Below are 23,799 nucleotides of genomic sequence, written 5' to 3' on the forward strand. Positions count from 1 at the left end.
GAATGCTTGTGACTTCGCAATGCTTTTAAAGCCAATTTGGAGTTCACTTGCGTTTACCAAGTCACTAAGTCACTAATAATGTAGGAGAGAGCGTGCAACTTGATCAAAGAGTTGGAAGTGTTCAAAATATTCAAAAAACGTTCAAAATATTAGAGTTTTTTCGATAAAGTTGAACTTTCAAAATAAAGAATAAACAACCAAATAAGATAAACTTTAGAACTTCGCCAGTCAAATCGATGAAAAAAAACACAAAGGAACTTGATCGAAGTTTTAGGTAAAACATGCGGCAACTCGCACCCTCCGCAACAGAGATGCATCTCTCAAAAAGTGATAAAAACAGTTGAGGAAAAAACCAAATCACCTAAAAGAAGAGACACATCAAAAGAGAAAGACCAGCCAATTAAAATGACAAGCGAGATATCTGTGGAGAAAACCGAAAACCACCTATCACTTTCATCTGGAATTATTAAAATACAAAAACCATGTGAAACCAAAATACCTATCTCTACCCCTACGGAACTTAATTTTGAGATTGTTAAAAGCCGAACCAAAAAACGTGATGAAAAGAAGAATGAGAGAAAAAACAACGAGGTGAGTCAAAGAGAGGAAGATGAAACAGATAAAATTGAAATGAAAAGTGAAAAAACATTTATAAAAGAAACGCTCCGCCACAAACGCCTTAAATGGAAGACCCAAAAAGAATGCCCCAACAACGGGCGGTATGATATGATTAAATTTTTCTTTTATATTTTATATTATAGAAAAATATTTATTTTTTATGAAATTAATTTTTATAACTTAAGCCATCTGCAATCTTATCTTTTTTCAAATTATTTATTTATTATCGTCATATCCTATACCAAATACCATAAACTTGCATTATCATTAAAAATGGAAGCAATAAAAATCTTCTCGGTAAACGTTTGCGGTCTCAATGACCAAACTAAACAAGATGTTATTCTTGATAACTTTAAAAAAATGAATTTCGATATCTTTCTAATCCAAGAAACCCGTTTATATAAAAAACAAGCTGATAACTTTATTTTGAAATGGCAAAATCTAGGTTTCTACTGAAGGTGAGTCCCATTCTAAAGGAACTTTAATTTTAATTAATCCAGGCAAAAATAATTTAAATATAGTCGAACACTTTGCGGATAGTTATGGATATTTTAATTATGTAGTTATGGAAAATCAACTCGATAAATTTCTTATAATAAATATCTATGCAAAATCCGGGTCGAGCTATTCACACGAGCAAGAAAAAGAAGAATTATTTATAAATATTGCAAAAAAATTTTAAAAAAATTAAAAACCATAACTAAATAACCAAATTAGGAGGCGATTTTAACATGGTTCTTAATGACATTGATCGCTATCCCCAAATTAATCGAAAAAAATGTTTATCAACAGAGTCCTTTAAAACACTATTAAAAAATTTAAATGTTGAAGATACATGGAGAAAGTTTAATCCTAACAAACTCGAATACACATACAAATCCACTAACAACGTCACCTTTTCACGCCTTGTAAGAATTTATTTAAATAATCAAATGCGTAAGTGTACTGACATAACACATGAACCTGTGACGCACTCTGATCACCACAATGCAGTTTATGCTACCATCAAAACAAACAATTTAAAAATAGGAAAAGATGTTTGGGTATTAAATAGCAAACACCTAAAAAACAAGTATTATAATGAAAACAGTACAAGAATTATAAAAACTGAAAACATGATTATTAACAAATCAGAAAATAAAAATACCGAATGGAATGCATTAAAAAATAAAATTAAATGCTTCTCCCGAAAGTTTAGTAAGTCGGAAGCCATAAAAAACTGGCGTGAGGAATATAATTTAAAAAAAAAACTTTGAAATGCGCTAAAAAAAGCCTTTAACAACCCGCGTATGAAAAATCTCAGTACTGAACTAAAAATAAAGCTAGAAAATTTTGAAAAAAATAAAACAAAAGGTGCTGTTATACGAGCCAAAATTAAATGGCGCTACCAAGGTGAAAAATGTAGCAACGTTGTTTTCCAACTTGAAAAAGAGAAATTATCAAAACAGTTAATAACTAAAATAAATGACATAAACGGCGTGGAACAAAATGACACGCCGGCAATCACAAAAAGCTTTCAACAATTTTATTCTAAGGTATATAAAGAAAGTAAAAATAGTGTAATCAACCAAAAATATTTATTAGACAATACAGACATCTCCGAAATCACCCATCAGCAACAGCAAACACTTGATACACCCATAACCTTAGACGAAATAAGAACTGCCCTCCGTAGCATGAAAACAAATAAATCTCCCGGAAACAACGGTTTAACATTAGAATTTTATAAACAAAACATCGAAACACTTGCCGAAACACTAACTATTATTTTAAACAACGTATTTAAGGTGGTAGTATAGAAATTAGCAAAAAAAAAAAAATCAACTTTTTCAAATAAAAAAAAATTCTACAATGTGTAATATAACATCAATAAGCAAAAAAAAAAAAAAAAAAAATTATGACAAATCTTCTTCAGCATAATTATCGCTGAAAGCCCATAAATGGGGTAAACTGCGACAGAGATTTTTCAAAAACCCTTATATATTTTTTATTGAAAACTTGGCTGGTGATATATTACATGTGGCATTGCAACATAGACTAGAAGATTTTGATATGGTCAAAAAAATCAAAAAATATTTGCATTTGTGTAAAATTTTGCAATTTTGGGGGTAATTTATGAAAAAAAAATGATTAAAAATTACTGAACGAGAGAAGCAATAAAAATTATCCTAGTGTATGTTGTAGATACTAATGTAGTGAGTATGTGTGCCAAATTTCAAGTAAATCTGATAATTGGTTTTTTAAAAAATCCACGTCGCAAACCCCAAATACATGATTTTGAGAAAAACGCAATTAAAAAAAAAAAGAAGAATAAAATAGTTCAAAATTCACCACTTTTATAAGTTACACCTTCCAGTTCTTCATTTTGGTCACAAAAACCTTTTTTTATTGGTCTTAACTTTTTTCTTCTTGATTTTGCTTTAGCACTACATTGTTTTTCTGCTTTAATGATTCGTTTATTGTCTTTACGTAAACAGTAATTTTGCGCATTTACACCGAATTCCATTCCAAGCTCATTAAACAACTTATTTAAGAACTGCTGCCCTTCATTAAAATTTAGAACAGCTGAGGCTACTCCTATACTTAGAGCAGTTCTTTCAATAAATATATCTTTTGGGCATCGCTTCCATATCAACTGGTTTAAAGACTCATTGGGATTCTGCGTTTTTCCATGCAAACATTTTTCAAGAAGTTTATCGGAACCAAGGTCTATAAATATTGGTTTGATGGTGTTGCAGACAGCAGCGGGAATACAAATATTTTCTTTATATGAAATTTTGTCAGTCAGTTTGTCAGACTGGAATTTGCACCAAGAATCTTTGGTACGCAAACAAAACTGATGACGCGTTTCGCCATAACAACTTTCAGAACAGCGAAAAAGTACAGCTGCAACACTCTTTTTCATTACATATAAATTTTCAACGTTTTGCCTTATTGCCTTACCATAATAATTTTGCAATGTATTTATAGCATGTTCTGTTAAGCGACCTGCTCCTCCTAACTTTTAAACTTAAAAAAACAAAATAAAGAAACATAAAGTTTCTTTATTTTGTTTTTTTAAGTTTCTTAATCTAGTACCAACACGTTTTTGAATATGCCCAATGCACTCTGCTTTTTTTATTACAAAATCTCCATAAGGTTTTGCAGAAACGACATTAACATATGAACTGCTATCTCCATCTCCTAGAAACGTTGTATATCTCAAATTTTTTTTTCAGAACGCAAAAATATTTTTATTGTACCACTTGATTCCATAGAGGGGGCTGAACCGGTATGACTGATTTTGCACTTTTTATAATGTAAGGAGTGAAAATCATTATATTCTTCATGATGTGTGTATTTTTTTAACTCCCATATAGAACACAACTAACAAGTTTTTGTTTCTATTTCGTAATCAACACACTTACCATTTTCTACAGCAACAGCTGTTACTAATCCATTGTTTGAGGTGTATCCACGTTTCTGCCATGATCCATCAAACCCACAAATAATATCTTTAAATGTTTCATTGATTGATAGTAACTCATTTGCTGCATTTGACATGCTTTTGTCAACCAAACTTTGATAGACATCCAAAATTTTCTGCAATGTGTCATTATAGCAGTTTTTATTCATTGGAGGGTTCATGTTCATAATTCCACAAAATGTTTCTATTGCTGAAAATCCCTTACCCATTTCACGAAATGCAATTACTGTACGAGTGTTTATGTCAAAGCGTTTTCGTCCAACACTATTAACTTTTTTATCCATTTTAGCAGATGAAAAAAAAATCGTTTCCCATTCACAATCACTGCAACAAATTTTTAGTCTAATACTTAGGCCATAATTTTTTGAAGAATCAAACTGCAAGTTTACTAACTTGTTACATTCTGGGCATTTAAGGACCATTATTGCTTTTGTAAGTAAACCAAAGTTCATAATAAAGTTAAAGTCTTCATTTATCTGTTGAGGTTCATTTACAACTTCTTTGTTGAACAACTTCTTGTAGGATGAGGAACATGGTATGTTTTCAACTGAAGGTATTGCTACGGTTTCATTATTTTTGCAGACATTTGTATGTCTGTTTCCATAAAACTTTCTTTTCTTATTTTGGTATACTCTTTTAGAAGATTGTTTACTTTTCGTTCGACCCATTACCCTTTTATTAAAATAAGATATTTTAAAAATTGACTGATGCATACTACACTATAGACTATTGTGAACTTATAAAGAGCAAAAATTAGCAATAAAGCGTGCTCATTCGCGTATAAATCGAGTCACTAAACAAGAAGTAACTGCTGATTAACAATTTTCATTATAAAAGTTAAGCATGAAACTGTTTTTATAGCTTATTTTATATAACTTTGATTGCAAAAACCCGTAGCAACCTGGTAAATAAAGCGTTGCTATGGATAAAAATTGATATTGAACAATTTAAAAGCAATTTCAGAGGTATATACTGATTATTTTATTATAAAGCAAGATAAGATTTCGACTATGCAATAGTTATATTAGCTAAAAAATGTATTTTTGAAAAAATGAATTTTTCAATTTTAATTACTATACTACCACCTTAAAGAAAGCGATATGCCCCTTTTACAAAAACAAGCAATCATTACATGCATATACAAAAAAAAGGTAACAAATCAGATATCTCAAACTGGAGACCAATTTCATTACTAAACACTGATTATAAACTACTAACAAAAATTATATCTAACCGGCTCAAAAGGATCCTCCCTTTTATAATTAACGAAACCCAAACTGCTTGTGTCCCCCAGAGAACCATATATGATAACCTTTCCTACACAAGAGACATCATACACATCGCTAACGAAAACAATCTAGATGCATCTCTAATATCAATAGACCAAATAAAAGCGTTTGACAGAGTCGATAGGAACTTTTTATTTGATTGCCTTTATAAGTTTGGATTTAGTATTTATTTGATTAATTTAATTAAAACATTATACAACAGCATCAGCTCGCAGCTAAAAACAAATGGATGCTTATCGGAAGAAATAAAAATACTAAGAGGAGTTAGGCAAGGATGCCCACTCTCTATGACTCTATACATCATCCAAGCAGAAATCTTTGCAGGTTACATCAGGAAAAACCCTCACATCAAGGGAATAACAGTAAATAATAAAGAAACCAAGCTGCAACAGTATGCAGACGATACCAACTTTTATCTGACAACAGACAACTCCATTAAAGCTCTTGGTAAAGCCCTAGCCCTCAATAAATCAGCCACTGGAACCAAAATAAACATTAACAAATGCCAAGGCCTGTGGCTGGGTAAAAACAGAAACAAAAATCGAAAAAAAACTTTTAAACTTCTCTTGGAATGAACAATTCCTCAAAAGTCTCGGAATCAACGGAATATTAAAAATATCGAAAAAAAAATCCGAAGCTGGCAACGCTTCAATTTATCTTTAAAAGGTAAAAGAAAAGTCATTAATCAAAGTCTTTTAAGCAGCATATATCACCTAGCATTTATACTTCGTCTACCAAATGATAAAAAAATCAATCAACTGGGAAAAAAAAATCAATAATTACCTCTGGGAATATAGCACCATCAAAATCCCAAAAGAAATCTCCAAACTTCCGATTGAAAAAGGGGGCCTCGATGTAAAAGACATAAAAAGAAAACTAACATCAATTCAACTTAGCTGGATTTCAAAACTCTTTGATAATAACCGCAAAGGCGCGTGAAAAGATACCGCATCTTATATAATAAACAAATATAGAAAATCTGAACAAGGTAACCAAATCTTCATCAGCACCCATTCGAACGAATCTCTAAAAACCCTGCCTCCTTATTATCGACAAATGATAAATAATTGGAGTAAAGCATATATTCCAAGTGAAAACTACAGTAAAATGTCATTCGAAGAACTTATGAACCAGCCAATATATAACAATCCTTTTATCAAACTTCTTCACACCTCTCTAAAACCAACCACGGACTCAGAAAATAAAAAAAATCTTATTTTAGCAAACCTTGCTAAAGTTTTTGTTCCTGGATTTCTTGACTGCAATCAGGTTGGAACTAAAGCAAATCGATAAAAAAACAATCTTAAACTCCATACCCCCTCTATGGAAAAACAGGATAAACACAGAGAGCCAAAAATATGACCACAACAAAGCAATACCACTATTATACCTCAAAAACAACCAAAACATACATATAAAAGACCTCACTCCAAAAGAATTATATAAAATTATGTCTACCCAAAAGAAACAAATTACAAGTAAAAAATTTATAAAATGGCAATATATCTTCAAAAATAGTATGAGTAATATAACAGAAAAAGAATGGTCTAACTTATTTAAGACAATACAAAATAATAAAAACAATAACAAAGCAGATGAAATCAGATACAAATTAATCCACCATAAACTACCGACAAACGACTTATTTAAAAGAAGAGGCTACACAAGCAACGACTTATGTCCTCAATGCATAGAAAACATAGAAACCCTACAACACATGGTTTACAATTGCAAGAAAGTCCAACCATTCATAAAATACGCCATCGCACTCATCCACAAAATCTATCCTCACATCCCACGTCTTAAAAACACATTCAAAACTTTTCTTTTTTCTTCTTCATAAAATGTGAATATATATATTATATTAGAAATATTATTCTTAACGAACTCTTGTATAAAATTTATTGTAATCGTTTACGGTCGTTCCACGAAAAGATTATATTTTCAAGAACAGCACTTTTGGCTGAATTCAAAAACAAAATCAAAAAGATTTTGAATGAAGAATACCAAATTGTTAGACAAAAAAATTATTTATGTTTATTTTTAGAAGAAATAAAAGAAATCTAGTGCAAAACAAATGAAACTTTTAACATAGAAATAAAATAACTTTTTAAAATGAAATGCCCAGATCATTTTCGGACCGTATTTTTCGTTTTTTCGTTTTGCTTTTTTATTTTATTCAGATTTTTCAGAATTTTTTATTTTTTAAAGGTTTTCTATGTAGTTTTTTAGTTTTAATGTGGAACAATGGACCAAAAATGTAAAAAATATATAAAAAACCATTTGTATCCGTATTAATATCACTGCAAGGCAATTGCCGGAAAAGAGAAATAAATAACAATACTCTGTGTAATAAGGTAGGCGATCGGACGTGTTTTTCCAGCGATTTGTGAAAAAAAGATGCCTTCCGAAGAAAAGTTAAAAACATTTTTTTTCAAAACTACAAACCAAAACAACATCGATGTAACTAAATCGAACGAAGAAATTATATTAGATGAGGAGACGTCTCCTCTTCTCTTGAAAATGAATGCTGTTGCAAATGGTGCGACGACTACTTTCATTAATTAGGATTTAAGTGAGGATGACGAAATTTACATCGATGGCGAAACCAAAACAAATGAACAAGTTATTGAACCACCAAAGAGAAGCTACGCTAATGCTGCTCAGCAACAAATTAATAACGATAAAAAATCTCTGAACAGAACCCTTCTGAGTCCTGTTCAAACAAGAATGAGAATAAATGATGTTGTTAATGCGCTCGAGAAAAGAAACATGGACGAGGACTTGGAAGGTTTACAGTTTATCCACCGAAATTCTGTCCTAGAAATAGTAATGAAGACTGAGGGAGCAAAAATGTCACTTCTCGAAAAGGGACTTGATATTTTGGGTTTTCACCATGTTTTCCATAAATCAAGTCCGTATCGTGAACCTCTTGTGAATAGACCAATACAGACGCATGTGTCGGTTTTTGGCCTTCCACTAGAGGCGAAAAATTAACAAATTGGCAGAGTACTCGAGGAACGTGGGTATGGTAAGCATGTCCTTACACGACCTGTGATGAGGAGAACTGCTAAAAGTAAAGAGTTCTACAGTGGCATCCTTGTTGCAGTGTTGGAAGACATGCCAGCTCCGATCTCCAGATCATTGAACATCCTCGGGTACTCTGTTAGAACAATACATACTGGCCAGGTTGCTGAAAATATAAGAAAGGTGGCAACAGTTAAACCTGTTGAGACAGCATTTACTTTAGCAGTTGAAACTCTAGCAAAAAAAGAATTGCCCACGAAAAACATAGAGAAGAAAGCACATCATAAAAAAATACTAATTAATTCTATCGAATTAATAAAAATCGAAACAATGAAAACAGAAGAAATCCAAAGAAACGACGAGCAAAAGGCGAATGAAACAAAACAGCAGGAAGATAATACCATGAAAGATGATACGAAATGCAACAAACGAAAGCAGTACTCGTTCTATACACATGGAAAAAAGAAAAAAGAAATCGATGTCGATTTTAGGAGAAAAGTCGACGAGCTTGAGGGGGAAGGAATGGTGATTTTTGGAGGCACGTGATTTAATTTTTTTTTTTTAAATTTCTTATTTAACTTTTTTTTTTTTTTTTTTTTAACGAGTATTTTTATGTTAATTGAAAGTTCACGTTTAAAAATGCAAAATGATTTTAATTTACGCCTCTGTGAACTCAAAAAACTTAATTTTTATTAAATAAGAATTTCTTTTGTTTCAAAGCGCGTGCGTTTTAAAAATTCTATTGTTCTATTAGTATGGCAGTGAAAATTCTTACAAACAACGTAAATGGCCTTAATAACACGGCCAAACGAAAAAATACTATAAATTTTTTTCAAAATCTAAATTATGAAATTTATATCGTCCAAGAAACCCACAGTACCGATGAAACGGCTATTGAATGGGCTAAAGAATGGAAAAACAAAACAAATGGAACATCAATATGGAATAGCGATAACAGTCACCAATGTGGTATAGCTATTCTTTTTAAAAAAGATGTTATAACTGAAAATATTACCCAAGAAAAACAAGGAAGAATTCTTGCTGTCACTATAACATTGAAAAAAACAAACTAAGAATAATAAACATTTGAGCGCCAAATACTCACAGTCATAAAAAGCGTTTTTTTAAGAAGTTAAATAAACATGCAAATGTGTGTGATTTTCTTAATTTATGTGGAGACTTTAATATGGTTGAAAACCTAAATTTAGACCGGCAAGGTGGAGGATATGTTAAACTTAAACCACCTTGTTGGTTCAAAAAACCTAAGTCAATTTAAACAACTACATAAAGTGGATGACGTCTTCAGGACGCAATTCACGCACAAACGAGTCTTTACGTATGAAAAAGACGATAAAACAATTTGAAGTCGGCTAGACCGCATTTACACCTCTTAATCAAATCTAAATGATTGCAAGCGCGCGTTCGTGAAAAATCTTTTAAGTGATCACGACGCCGCACTCTGCAAAATGAGTTTTGAACATACAAAAAAAAGAGGGCCAGGATACTGGCACCTTAACACCAATATTTTAGGTGATGAAATTTTTAAAAATAAATTAAAAACAGATTTTGAAAAGCAAAAACACAAAAAGTTTAAAATCAAAAATAACAACTAATGGTGGGATATTGTGAAATCCCGAATAAAAAGTATAGCCATGGAAACATCTCAACTAAAAAAACTCGAACAAAAAAAACAAGAAGCATTATTAATCCAAAAAATTTATTTTGAAAAACAGAAAAAAAACAAAGACAATGAAAAAATTAAACAGCTCAATAAAGAGCAAAAATCTCTCTTTAACAACGCAGGAGTTTTTGTTAGAACAAAACTCGTTGTTGAAGAGGGCGGAAAACCTTTCAAAGCCCTGTTTCAAATAGAAATAAGTAATCAAAAAAAAAAACTATTAAACAAATAAAAAAATGGTTATAAAATGCATAAATACACTCAAAACATACTAAAAACAATTAGAAACTATTACAAAAGTCTATATAAAAAAGCTGTTTTAAATACGGAAATGCAGGAACAGTTTTTGGCCAACATTAAAAACGTTTTAAGCGATGATCAGAACAGCCTTCTTAACATTAGGTTTAGCAGCGAAGAATTGTATAACGCAGCAAAATCTTTAAGTAAAGGAAAAACTCCGGGCATTGATGGCTTACCTGTAGAAATTTACCAACAAAATTAGGATATCTACGGTGAAGAGCTCACTGCCCTCCTTAATGACATATTTTTTAACAAAGATAAAGAACTAACTTCGTCGCAAAATACGGCCCTTTTAAGCCTACTACCAAAAGATGGGGATTTGACCCTGATGCAAAACTGGCGACCAATCTCACTTTTTTGCGCCAACTACAAAATAGCAACAAAAGCACTCGCACTAAGATTATCAAAGTACTAGCAATCTTTCTCGGCCGTCACAAACGTGCTCGATACCCGATAGAAATATTTTTTCAAATATATTTCTTATAAGAGATTTAATCTACTATACGAATGAAAAAAATATAGAAAGCTGCCTGATAACAATTGACCAGGAAAAGGCTTTCGACAAAATTGATAGATGCTTTTTATTTAAATTCCTTAAAAAATATAATTTAGGCAAAAAGTTTATTACTGCCATTAAACAATCAATGAAACAAACTCAATCTATTGTAACAAATAACGGATACATGAGCGAATCCTTTAAAATAGAGAGAGGCGTCCGTCAGGGCGACCCTATATCACTTATACTATACTGTCTGGTTATGGAAACGCTGGCACTTGGGTTTAAGAACAACAAACTCATTGACGGCATTCCTCTGCCAGGTACAAAATTAAACTTGAAAGTCTCGCAGTATGCAGACGACACAACTCACTTCGTTAGAAGCCCGGACTCGATAGCTGAAGCGTTTAATATACTAGAAAAATTCAAATACGCTTCCGGCTCTAACATTTTTTTTTTTCTTTATTTATTTATTTTGCCGTTTAATAACTTTTACAATTTACAAGGTTTATAAATAAAAAAAACTGGCGGGGCAACTAAAAGACATTATTTTATCTTATCACCGAGCCCCAATCGCACGTATTTACAATAGCCGGATAATATATTTATACTTTACAAACAATTTATTAAAAATTATAAATGTAAAAATAAATAACAATTAGTTTAAGAAATACTTCAAGAACAATATTTATGTTAAGATTAATAATCAAGTAAACAAGGAAAACTGAAAGAAAAGAATGAATTAATTAATTAAAGAGCACGTATTTTCAAGAGCCACACTATATACGTATATTATACAAAGTATTTGTTGAAGAATATGAAAATAAAATTTATAACAATTTGTAATAAAGTAATATTTAAATAAAGAACAAAGAATTCAAAATAAAAGAGTACTTAATTTAAAAAACCGTTTTATGTATGTATATTTTTAACCAATTTAATTAATAGTAAAATAAATAACAACTCATTAATAGTTAAGTAAAATGTTGAAAAACTAAGATTTCACCAATAACTTTTAAGATTAGAGGAAACACTATAACTCAAATAATGAAAAAACTAACAAAGAAAAATTTATAAATTGATAAATTCTGATACATATTTTATATAACTGAATTTTAGTTTAAAAGAGGCATTTAAAATCGGATATATTAAAATCCATAAGTAATAACACCTGTTTCGATTCTTTTTTAAACAAATGTATACTAACATTTTCCGTATTTGCAATATTAGGAAATTTTTTCCACAAATAGGTTCTACGATATTAAATTGAATATGTAATTTGTTTTGAATTATATTTAGGGACAATGTAGTTATTGTTTGAAAATTTTTTTGGATATTTATGCTCTACTTTTTCAAAATAGGACTGAAATATTTTAGGAGATAGTCCCATTTTTGTTTTATACTTAAACATTAATACTTGATGTAAGTTTATTTTATAAACATTTAATGCGCCCAGTATACGCAGAAGAGGCTCGCATGGTAAAATTTTATCAGCTCCAAATAATATTCTGCAGGCATGTTTTTGTTTACTGTACAATTTTTTTAATTGGCAAGTACAAATCATACAATGATTTGTACTTGCCCATGCAACATTACAATAAATCAAATGACAATAAATAAAAGAAAAATATAAACTTTTTAAAGATTTATTATTTAGAAATGGTTTAGCCCTATATATCATGGCAATATTTTTTGATAACTTTTTCTCAATGCTTTTTATATGATCACTCCAACTTAAATGTTCATTTAATATTACGCCCAAAAAATTACCTAAAGTTTCTCTTTTAATGTTAGCGTTATTGATTATTAGATTTGGGAGTTTAATGGGAATATTTTCTGATTTATTTACTTTATGAAATAAAACAAATTTGTTTTTATCCACATTTAGAGACAGTTTATTACTTATAAACCATTCATTAACCTTAACCAACTCTTCGTTAGCTGTTTCAAAAAGTGTTTTAATATCTCTGTGAGAATAAAAAAGATTGGAGTCATCTGCAAAAAGAATACAGTTTAAGAAGTGTGTTGCTAGATTTATATCATTTATATATACTAAGAATAATAAGGGTCCTAAAATAGAGCCCTGGGGGACACCACAAGTTACAGCATATGGAATTGTTTGTTTTTGCGCATATTGGATGAATTGCATTCTATTGGTGAAATAGCTTTTGAACCAAAGTAAGTTATTATTTTTTACTCCATAATATTCAAGTTTTTTTATTAGTATGTTATGGTTTACAGTATCAAAAGCCTTTGACAGATCAATGAAAACTCTTTTGTTTAGAAAACAGTTTGTTATCTGATTGACTATATCAATCACTGCATGTCAGTGGAACATTTTTTCTTAAAACCAAACTGTTTTGAGTACAACATATTGTTTTCTGATAAATAATTAAATAGCCTGTTGTACATTATTCTTTCAAGCAGTTTTGAGAAACACGGTAATACAGATATAGGTCTATAATTAGAAATAATAGTCATCGCCAGTTTTAAAAACTGGTGTGATTCGTGCAATTTTTAATTTTTCCGGAACAATACCTGTTTTAAAAAAATATTAAAGATGTGAAACAAAAGAGGTTCGACTATATGATAAACAGATTTTACAACATTAACGTTAATTTTATCAAATCCAGCACTTTTGTTGTTTTTAAGATTATAAAAGGCGGTTCGCAATTCAATTATTTTAAGATTAGGTTCATCCATAACTTTATCGTAATTTATTAAATAAGACTCAAATGAAGTTGAATTCAGAGTTGATGCCAAAATTGGACCAGCATTAATAAAAAAATGTTTATTTTTTCAGCAAAAAATGATTTATCATAAATATTTTTATCATCACGTGTTATTTTTTTTGGCAGAGTGTTTCTCGTATAATTATTTTTGCCAATTACTTCTTTAATTACATTCCAAGTTTTTTTGGTGTTTCCGCTTGCTTTGTCTAATAGTTTTCCATAATAAAGCTTTTTAGAGATTTCTTTTGTTTTTTCGAATACATTTTTGTAGTTTTTATATGTCATTTCGTTTTTATAATTTTTTTTTTTAAGTATTTATCATATAATTTTTTTTTTATTTTTAAGGATTTTAGTAACCCATTAGACATCCATGGAGTCATAACTGTTTTTGTGTTCACTATAATTTGTTTTTCAGGAAATGCTGTTTCATATTGCTTGCAGAATTGACTTAGAAATAGATCATATGAGTTGTTAGCATCGTTTGATTGCGATACCAGATTCCAACCAACGTTGTTTCTTAAAAGGTTTTGAAACTGTTTTACAGAGTTTTCATTGATCTGTCGCCTAAATATGATAGTTTTAGAAGGAATGTTGTTATTTATTATGTTATTAGTAACTAAGAATGTTGGGAAATGATCTGATAAGTCAGTTTTAATTATACCTGTGTTAAGACGGTTATAATGAAAGTTATTAGTTATTATATTATCAAGAAGTGTCGAAGAGTTGTTAGTCACTCTAGTTGGCTTGTTTATTGTGGGAATTAAGTTACTTTGAAGAAGAGTGATTATAAAATTTTTTACATTATTATTTGAAGCATGTTTTTTTAGGTCAATGTTTAGATCACCAGCCAAAAAGACATTATCTCGCGTTTTATTGATAGCTGTTATAAATAATTTCAGATGAGTTTTATATTTTTTTAAATTACCTGATGGTGGTCTATATGACGCATTTACAATTATGTTTTTTGAGTTTTTATTTTTTAATTCAATACATAATGATTCACAATCTATTTCATTCACACAGAGATCATTACGTAAACTATAATTAATTGAGTTGTGGATAAAAATACTTACGCCCCCACCAATACCAAAAATACGTGGTTGGTGAACCGATTTGTAATTAATTAGTTCAAATTCCGCATTTGTTTCACCACACTTACACCAAGTTTCCGTAAGAAAAATAATTTTAAAGTCATGTCTTAATTTATCCAACAAAAACTTAAAGTTTTCAAAAATTTTTTTAAGCTTCGAACATTAATGTTTAAAATTGAAAAAAAAACTTTCTTTTTTTGTAGATATTGAAAAGATTCGAAAACTGTATAGAATTGACTTTCAAATATTTGTTGAATAAAATTATCAGAGTCATCTTCGTCCCTGAGAATGATATTTTCATCAAAAAATTTAATTATTAAGTTTTCTTTCATTTTTTGTTTGTTTGTTTTTAAATAAAATAATATATTATAATATAATAAAATTAATTATACTAATAAAAATTAATAATATTAATAAAAAATAAAAAGAATTTGTATAAACACAAAATTGCAAATAAATTGATAAAACTTAACTCTTGCTTTCTTGGCACGGTTTTTTTGATACCCAATCGCGCACAATTAGCTTATCATACGATATATATGCAAATTCTCCCAGCTGCCTTTCAGTTTTCATTCTTTCTCTCTATTCTTTTCTTATTACAATAGTTTCGTAGCAAAAATCTTCATTAATGAAAATACTTTCACCCTTTAATTTAAAAGAGTTTTTTAAAATTTCCACTTTATCTTTGTAATCTAAAAATTTTATCATGATTGTTCGTGGTTTTTTTGCATCTTTACGTCCGCAGCGATGCGCTCGTTCAATTTTAACATTTTTTAACCCTAAGTCTGTTCAAACAGTTTGATCACTTTTATTTCACGTTCCGTCCATGTTTCATTTTCTTTCAGTCCATTAATCCTGAGATTATTTTTTCGTGACCGATCTTCAATTTCTTGTAGTTTATTTTTAAGGTCGGTAAACTCTATATTTTTGTGCGCTACATTTTTAGAAACTCTTTCTTTCTCGATACATTCAATATTATTTTTAATCTTTTTTTCAATGAGTTTTTCGTAAAAATTGAAGCTTTCTTTTATATCAAATACATCCTTTTCGAGTCTTTTAATTTTTTCCATACTGTCGATAATATTTAACTCTGTTTTTTGTTGTCTGTCACTCGTTATCTTTGCATTTGCATTAATGACTTTTATACTCAGCGAACATTTCTCTAAACATATTTCTTATTTCGCTAAATGTAACTGTCATATTTAACAAATAAATTAAAAACATATGTTAACTTTTCGAAAATTTTTTTAAATTTGTGAAAAAAAAAAAAAAATTCTTTGCAATAAAACACGTCTGTTCGCCGCAACTTTGAACAATTGATGTAACATTAAAATAAACAAAAAAAAGCTCTAACTTTAGGCGGATTTAACTACCTAAACTATGAAAACACGCTAAAAAAGCTAAAACAAAAAAATTTTATTCTTAAATTGTCAAACGAAACAGGTGTAAAAATTCTTGGAATCACTTTCCACACAGATTTAGCCTATACTTGCAGGGTAAACCTGCAAAATGCTATTAAAAACTTCCAAAATAAATACAAACCTTTAAGTACAGAAACATTTCATTAAAATGCAAAGGAATATTTATTAACACCCTTGCTCTGTCCAAGGAATGGTTCGTGGCAAACGCCTTTCCAATATCAAAAATCGACATAAAAATAATTTATAAGGAAATCTCGACACACCTATGGCAGAGCCTGAACGCTGAACCCATAAAAAGGGACGTTCTCAAACTACCTATAATTAAAGGGGGGTTGGGCATTCTTGATGCGCTAAACCAATGTCTAGCCATCAGATCGAAATACATATTTCAAATAAATGAAGCAGACCATCTTCACGATGGATGCTTCCTAAAAAACTACTTCTTAGCATACTCCCTTACCAACTTAGCAAAAAGTAAATATTCACAGTGGTTATTTCTTACTGGGAACAGCACCCCGAAATCCTTAAGCGTGTTTCCCTTTTACTATAAAGATGCGATAGAAAAATAAGGAGTGATGTTGAAATCTTCAGCATCACACACAAAACCTCAAAAAATATTTATCTTCATATTACACAACAAAAAGAAAATTTGAGTCTAAAACTAATACAATTGAGATGGGAAGCAAAGTTCCAAAAGAAACTTCCCCGGAAACAAATCTGGGAAAAGAGCTTTGAATCCTATGCTCAGGAACTAGTAAAAATACATATTGGCGTATTCTTACAAACTCCCTCCCCACTCTAGAAAAAACAAACTCCTGAAGAGTAAAGCGTGGCCAATTCCATGGAAACTCAAAATGCAAAACATTTAACCGGGTCGAAGACACTCTTCACCCCTTTATCTTCTGCAGTAAGGCCAGAGCTGTCTGGAGATACATGAGAATTATATATGAAAAGCTAATGCATAAACACCTTTCAACTTGGTGCAAGCCCTCTTTTTAATAAACATAGAGGAGCTGCCGAGAAAAGACCACAGCGCAAAAATAATAAATACTTTAACTCATATTATAACAACAGAATTATGGAGATGTAGAAACTCTAAACTAAAATAAAATAAAACTATACCTGCAACAAGAGTTGTAGAAAATATATTAAAAGAAATAAAATATATCTGGACAATACAATATAATAAATACTCCAGAGAAAACAACATAGAAAAATTTCATGAAATGTTTTCAATAAATAACGCTATTAGCGAAGTTAAAAATCGAGACTTAACATTCACCATATAAAAAATGCTGAACTTTAGGTCTCAATTATCAAGTTAACAGCAAAAAATTTAGGTCTTTAACCGTTATTAATTACGACAAACGGCATGACCCTAGCCATTAGGTGATGGCAACGGTTGTGTGTTTATTTTATGAGGTCGTGGGTTAATCGCCACGATATTTTATTATTTAAACCACGAGTCTGAGCATGTCCAAGGTAACCACTTAGTGCAAAGGACATGCGTATGTTTTCTCGTTTATAATTACTTATTAGTCATATATATATATATATATATATATGTATATATATATATATATATATATATATATATATATATATATATATATATATATATATATATATATATATATATATATATATATATATATATATATCTTATGTTTATATATATGCAAGTGTTTAGCTTGATATATTGACATATTTGTAGTCGCGCGAGCTCATTATAATGATTTATACATATTTTTTTTTTAAAGGGGGAGATATTTGTAAATCTTCCACATAAAGTTTATTATTTGTTTCTCTTTTAAATTGATGCAACTTAATCAACATTGGCTTAAAGACCCTCTTTTAAATTTGAATAAATGAAATATGAATGAAACACTAATAAATAAAAAATTTATGCTGACGCAATATGTATATATTCATTTTTTTTCTTTAGTAATGACTTTACGGCATTGTATTTATAAAGATGCTAATTCTTAACCTTATGTATATATATCACGAAAAAACCCGACCAAACATTGTAAATTAGTCCCCAATCGTAAAATCAATTTCATGGAAATATATATATACTTTCATCTTCAAAAAAAAAAAAAAAAAATAATTAGGTAAGCATCAATATATATTGACGCAAATTTTCGTTCTTTCAGGGTTTCGGGAGTGGCAGTACACATATGCTAAACCAAAAAAAGTCTACTTACCGTCATATTCGCGCTAGCCACGTCGATGGTCAACGGCCTTATTTTCGAGCCAACTTTCTTTGTATATCATTATTGAGCTTGTAACAAAGTTTTCTATATTGATTTGTAATGTTCTGCGCAGCAAACGACACTTCTAATATTTCTATTTGATGTTTGACCACTAGAGGGAGCGAAGTGTACACAAATTGACAAATCGCACTTTTTTTGATTAGTGATTTGAAACGACAGTGTTGGTAGTTTTTGAGCTTCGATGAAACTAAAAAAAAATGAAACAATGAAGTAAGTGAACAGAGATCTTGACGCGTTTAAACACATTCAAAAACATAAATGAAGACCTTGTAAACTTTTCAAATGAATTACTTAACATAGGAAGAGGTTACGATAGGTCTTCAAATACGAAAAGCTAAAAAAGCCTACGGCACCAGGAGTTCCCAGGCGGTTCCCCATCCAAGTACTACCCTGGCCCGACGGCGCTTAACTTTCGTGATCGGACGAGAACGGGTGTGTTCACCGTGGTATGGTCGTAGGCGAAAGCCTGTGACTTCGCAATGCTTTTAAAGCCAACTTGGAGTTCACTTGCGTTCACCAAGTCACTAAGTCACTAATAATGTAGGAGAGAGCGTGCAACTTGATCAAAGAGTTGGAATTCGTTCCGCTGCGTAGCTGCGATGGGAAACGTTAAACAAATTGTGCTTGGTAAGTTGCGCTCAAATTTTTAGAGCCACAATTATTAAAGTGGGCAAGTGAACAACTTCCTCATTTCGAGATCGAGCTCACTACGGAAAAAAACACATACTGAAACTTTTTAGTCCCTGTGTTGATCCGATTGCTGTCATTAGGTTAACCTAATTTCAGCATGTTTTCTACCTATTGCACTACCTAACATCATGTGCAATCCTGTCCGCTTTCTCTATGCTATCTTTCTAACACGACTACTTCTATCTTTTACTCTATGATAACTTCGTTCTTCCAAAAATTCACTTTACTCTTGGCCGTAAAGCGGTTATGACGCTCCATCTTAGGGGGCTGAACATGTCTTTGCGTGCCTTGGTATGGTGGTCTCTGTATGGCAATTAGCCGGAGGAGAATAAACCACAATACCAAACTTTTTAGTCCCTTTGTGTCATACCGTTTCTTTACAACGGGCTGCCTGTAAGGGTTCTTAAGTTTGTAGGGTTTTCTTAAGTTGTTTGAAGGCGGTATTTGAGTGAAAATTGTGGTATATAGTGAGTGTGCTTGTATTTACCCTGCCCTTACCACGGGTTTCCTGTAAGGTAACTTTAGTTGGTAAGGTCTATAGGTGTGTTAAAACAACATTAGAGTAAAGAAGTTGCATGTTTTTATGAGTGCTGTAAGAGTACGCAAATCGATAAACCCTTAACATGCTAGTAAACAACCATACCATGGAAACATCTAGTGTAATAGCGGACTTTAGTGTCTCTACCAAAAGCTATGCGCAAGCTACAGCAACTATATTTAATCTGAAAATGTTTAATGAATTTAGCAATCTTAAAAAAACTCTTCTGAGTAAAGTCATCGAAAATATAACCGAGCTTGATATTCTATCAGCTCTAGAAAATGCCCGAAAAAGGACGATGATCAAGCTTGTTATTAAAAATGATAAAGCTAAATCGTCGATCCAAGAAAATGGACTCCTAATAAATGGTGTAACTCACCGTTTTTATAACTATACACCTAATACAAACATAAGCAAACGAGTGGCTGTATCGGTGCTCGGTTTGCCGCTTGTAAAAAGATCTGTACCTGTCGGCGCAGCTCTTGAGCAACTAGGATATGGTAAACATTTGTACACTAGACCAGTTTGTCGTAAAACCCCTAAAAACGAATCACCCTACTATTCAGGAATACTAGTAGCCATTATGGATCACTTAGTTAAACCAATTCCAAGATCTCTAAAACTATGTGGATATAATGTCAGGACAATTTATACTGGTCAAAACCTAGAAGATAATCAAAAAAATGAATATGTGCAATCAAAAAATAGTATAATCGAAGTAGCTGAAAAACTGAAAACTGACGTATGCGAAACTAGTGAATTAAACAAACCTGAAGGAGCACCGAAACCAACAGTTAAAAATACAATAATTCAAGAATCAGAAGCCCTAATGGAAATAAGCCAAAATCCTACAGAAAGCCAAATAAGAAACCACATAAAAAATATAAATGAAAAAACACCTGAACTTAACAATGTCAGTATAATTTATACTAGTCAAAACATAAAAGATAATCAAAAATATAAAGACGTGCAATCAAAAGAAAACATATTCGAAGTAGCTGAAGAACCGATAAAGAAATTAACCAGAACTAGTGAATTAAAAAAATCAGAAGAAACACCAAAACATACAATTAAAAATACAAAAGTACAAGAAACAGAATCCCATATGGTAATGTGCCAAAATCCCTCAGAAAACCAAATAAAAAGCCAAAATAAAAATGACATAAATAAATATGCGTGATTACAACTTAAATTTATTTAATGGTTTTGATAAAACTAATTGCACAGTAGATGAACTGCTGAAATACAAAATATACAGAAAAGCGGAATACGACCAAAAAAAAACATGAAAGACGAATTTCAAAAGAAAAAGCAAACAGAGGACAGATAGCGACACCACTATTTTATTATAAAAGAAAATAACAAACCGAATCTACCTCTAAATACAACCATAACGATTGGGCATAAAACTCATTATCAACACCTTCATCTTATCTTAACAAATAATATTTTCTTTAAAATACCTCTTAGAAAACTAACTAACAACAAAAAAGAAAAAAACCAAAAAAACTAAAAAACAAAAAAATTAAAAAAAAAGGTAAAAACCAAAAAAAGTTGATTGAGCTTACCTTTTAAAGCTATGTAATTCTTAAATAAAAATAATATAAAAACAAAATTAAAACAAAAAAAAAGCAAAAAAAAAAAGCAAAAAACAAGAAAAAAAGAATAAAAAGAAAGAAATAAAAAAAAAAGGTAAGCATCAATAGATATTGACGCAAATTTTCGTTCTTTCGGGGTTTCGGAAGTGGGAGTACACATATGCTAAACCAAAAAAAAAGTCTACTAACCGTCATATTCGCGCTAGCCGAATCGATGGTCAACGGCCTTATTTACGAGCCAACTTTCTTTGTATATCATTGTTAAGCTTGTAACAAAGTTTTCTATATTGATTTGTAATGTTCTGCGTAGCAAACGACACTTCTAATACTTCTATTTGATGTTTGACCACTAGAGGGAGCAAAGTGTACACAAATTGACAAATCACACTTTCTTGATTAGTGATTTGAAACGACAGTGTTGGTAGTTTTTGAGCTTCAATGAAACTAAAAAAAAATGAAACAATGAAGTAAGTGAACAGAGATCTTGACGCGTTTAAACACATTCAAAAACATAAATGAAGACTTTGTAAACTTTTCAAATGAATAATTAAACATAGCAAAAGGTTAAGATAAGTCTTCAAATACGAAAAGCTAAAAAAGCCTACGGCACCAGGAGTTCCCAGGCGGTTCCCCATCCAAGTACTACCCTGGTCCGACGGCGCTTGACTTCCGTGATCGGACGATAACGGGTGTGTTCACCGTAGTATGGTCGTAGGCGAAAGCTTGTGACTTCGCAATGCTTTTAAAGCCAACTTGGAGTTCACTTGCGTTCACCAAGTCACTAAGTCACTAATAATGTAGGAGAGAGCGTGCAACTTGATCAAAGAGTTGGAATTCGTTCCGTTGTAGCTGCGATGGGAAACGTTAAACAAATTGTGCTTGGTAAGTTGCGCTCAAGTTTTTAGAGTCACAGTTATTAAAGTGGGCAAGTGAACAACTTTCTTATTTCGAGATCGAGGTCACTACGGAAAAAAACACATACTGAAACTTTTTAGTCTCCTTCGTTGTGTTTATTACTAAGTGCGAATATCAAGATGGCGGCTAGTGAGCTGGTCGGTGGTGAGGAATTTTCCAATAAATCGAGGAAACTTTCTCATTCAAAAAATGATGTATCTTTGGCAATTCAAGAAACTGAAAACTTGTTAAACAAAATGAATGCGGTGGCTAATGGTGATATTATTGAAGATGTGACTATCGATTACAGCGATGATGATTTGTCAAGTGAAAAAGATGAGTATCATAATATTCCTAAACCAAGAAGTTACGCCTCGGCGTTAAATTCTGTCAAAAAAATTGATCGACGACCACTTTTACGAACTCTGGTTTCAAGAGTTCAATCGAATCTTTTTTTTATGGATGTTATTATTGAAATCAAAAATGCTAACTTAGCAGAGCAACTTGAAGGGGTTCAATTAATTAATCGAAAATCTGTTATTGAGATCGTCATGAAGACTGAGGGAGCACGAAACTTTCTTTCGGAGAAAGGGTTGAATATCAATGGATTTCATCATATATTCAAAAAGTCAAATCCAAATAGACAACCTAGTCGACAAACACATGTGTCCATCTTTGGACTGCCTTTAGAGGAGAAAAATTCTCAAATCGGCAAATGTCTTGAAAAGTTGGGATTTGGTAGACATGTCCTTACTAAACCAAAAATGCGTAAAACACCGAAAGAAGGTAAAGAATACTACAGTGGGATTTTAGTAGCAGTTATGGAAGATTTAATAAAACCGATTCCTGTATTCATTGACTTGTTAGGATATCGTGCAAGAACGAAACATGACGGTCAAATAATTGTTCATGAAAGAAAACTTAACGAAACAAAAGCAAACATTGCACAGTCAAATGAAGTCAACAGCGAAAATTTAAATGAAGAGGATGATGTTATAGCGATGTCAATTGTTACTAAACAAATGGAAGCAGTAGAAGAAATATCAACGCCGAATATAGCCGATAGAAAGGATTCTCTAATTGAAGATGCGAGAGAAGAAGTTGCGAATTTTAAAGTTGCTTTATCGGAGGAGGTTGTTAAAGAAGAAACATGTAAATCACAAAAAGGAAAGAAGAGACGCGAGGAGAGAAAGCAAGCGACGAAATATGGTGGTGAAGGAAAAAGAAGAAACGATGATGAAAAGAGAAAGGTTGTTGAGAAAACGAGCGTTACAAACTGGTACGAGGAAATGGTGGAGTCAGGCGACATTTCAAAAAGATGATGGAAAAATTACGTAGGGAATTTTAATTTTTACTTTATTTTTTTTTATTTTAATTTTTTGTTTCACGATATTTTATTTTTATAACTATAAAAAAAAACGTTATTTGCAAACAACTGTGCTCGGAGCATGCGCAAGAACTTCCGCAATTTTTTAGGTTGTTAAATTGTCTTTATTTTTAGTTTCCTTAATTTGAAATGTGTCAGTTTTTAATATTTTCATAATGTCTGTTCTAAAACTTGATTTATTTCCTTGTTTTCGAGATAATTAGTAGAAATGGCTTTTAAAAATTTGTCTAATAACGTCAATGGCCTTAATAATGTAGCCAAAGGAAAAATATTTTTAACTTTCTAAAAAACTTATCTT

The 23,799-nt window shown here is 31.1% G+C and overlaps 2 pseudogenes; both read right to left on the reverse strand.

Moving 5' to 3' along the window:
- Nucleotides 1–18,735: 18,735 nt before the first annotated feature.
- Nucleotides 18,736–18,854, reverse strand: LOC124810657 (5S ribosomal RNA; annotated as a pseudogene).
- A 2,964-nt stretch (nucleotides 18,855–21,818) lies between these two features.
- Nucleotides 21,819–21,937, reverse strand: LOC124810656 (5S ribosomal RNA; annotated as a pseudogene).
- Between the last annotated feature and the right edge of the window lie 1,862 nt (nucleotides 21,938–23,799).

The sequence above is a fragment of the Hydra vulgaris genome, chromosome 01 (assembly GCF_038396675.1).
Source record: "Hydra vulgaris chromosome 01, alternate assembly HydraT2T_AEP".
NCBI lineage: Eukaryota > Metazoa > Cnidaria > Hydrozoa > Anthoathecata > Hydridae > Hydra > Hydra vulgaris.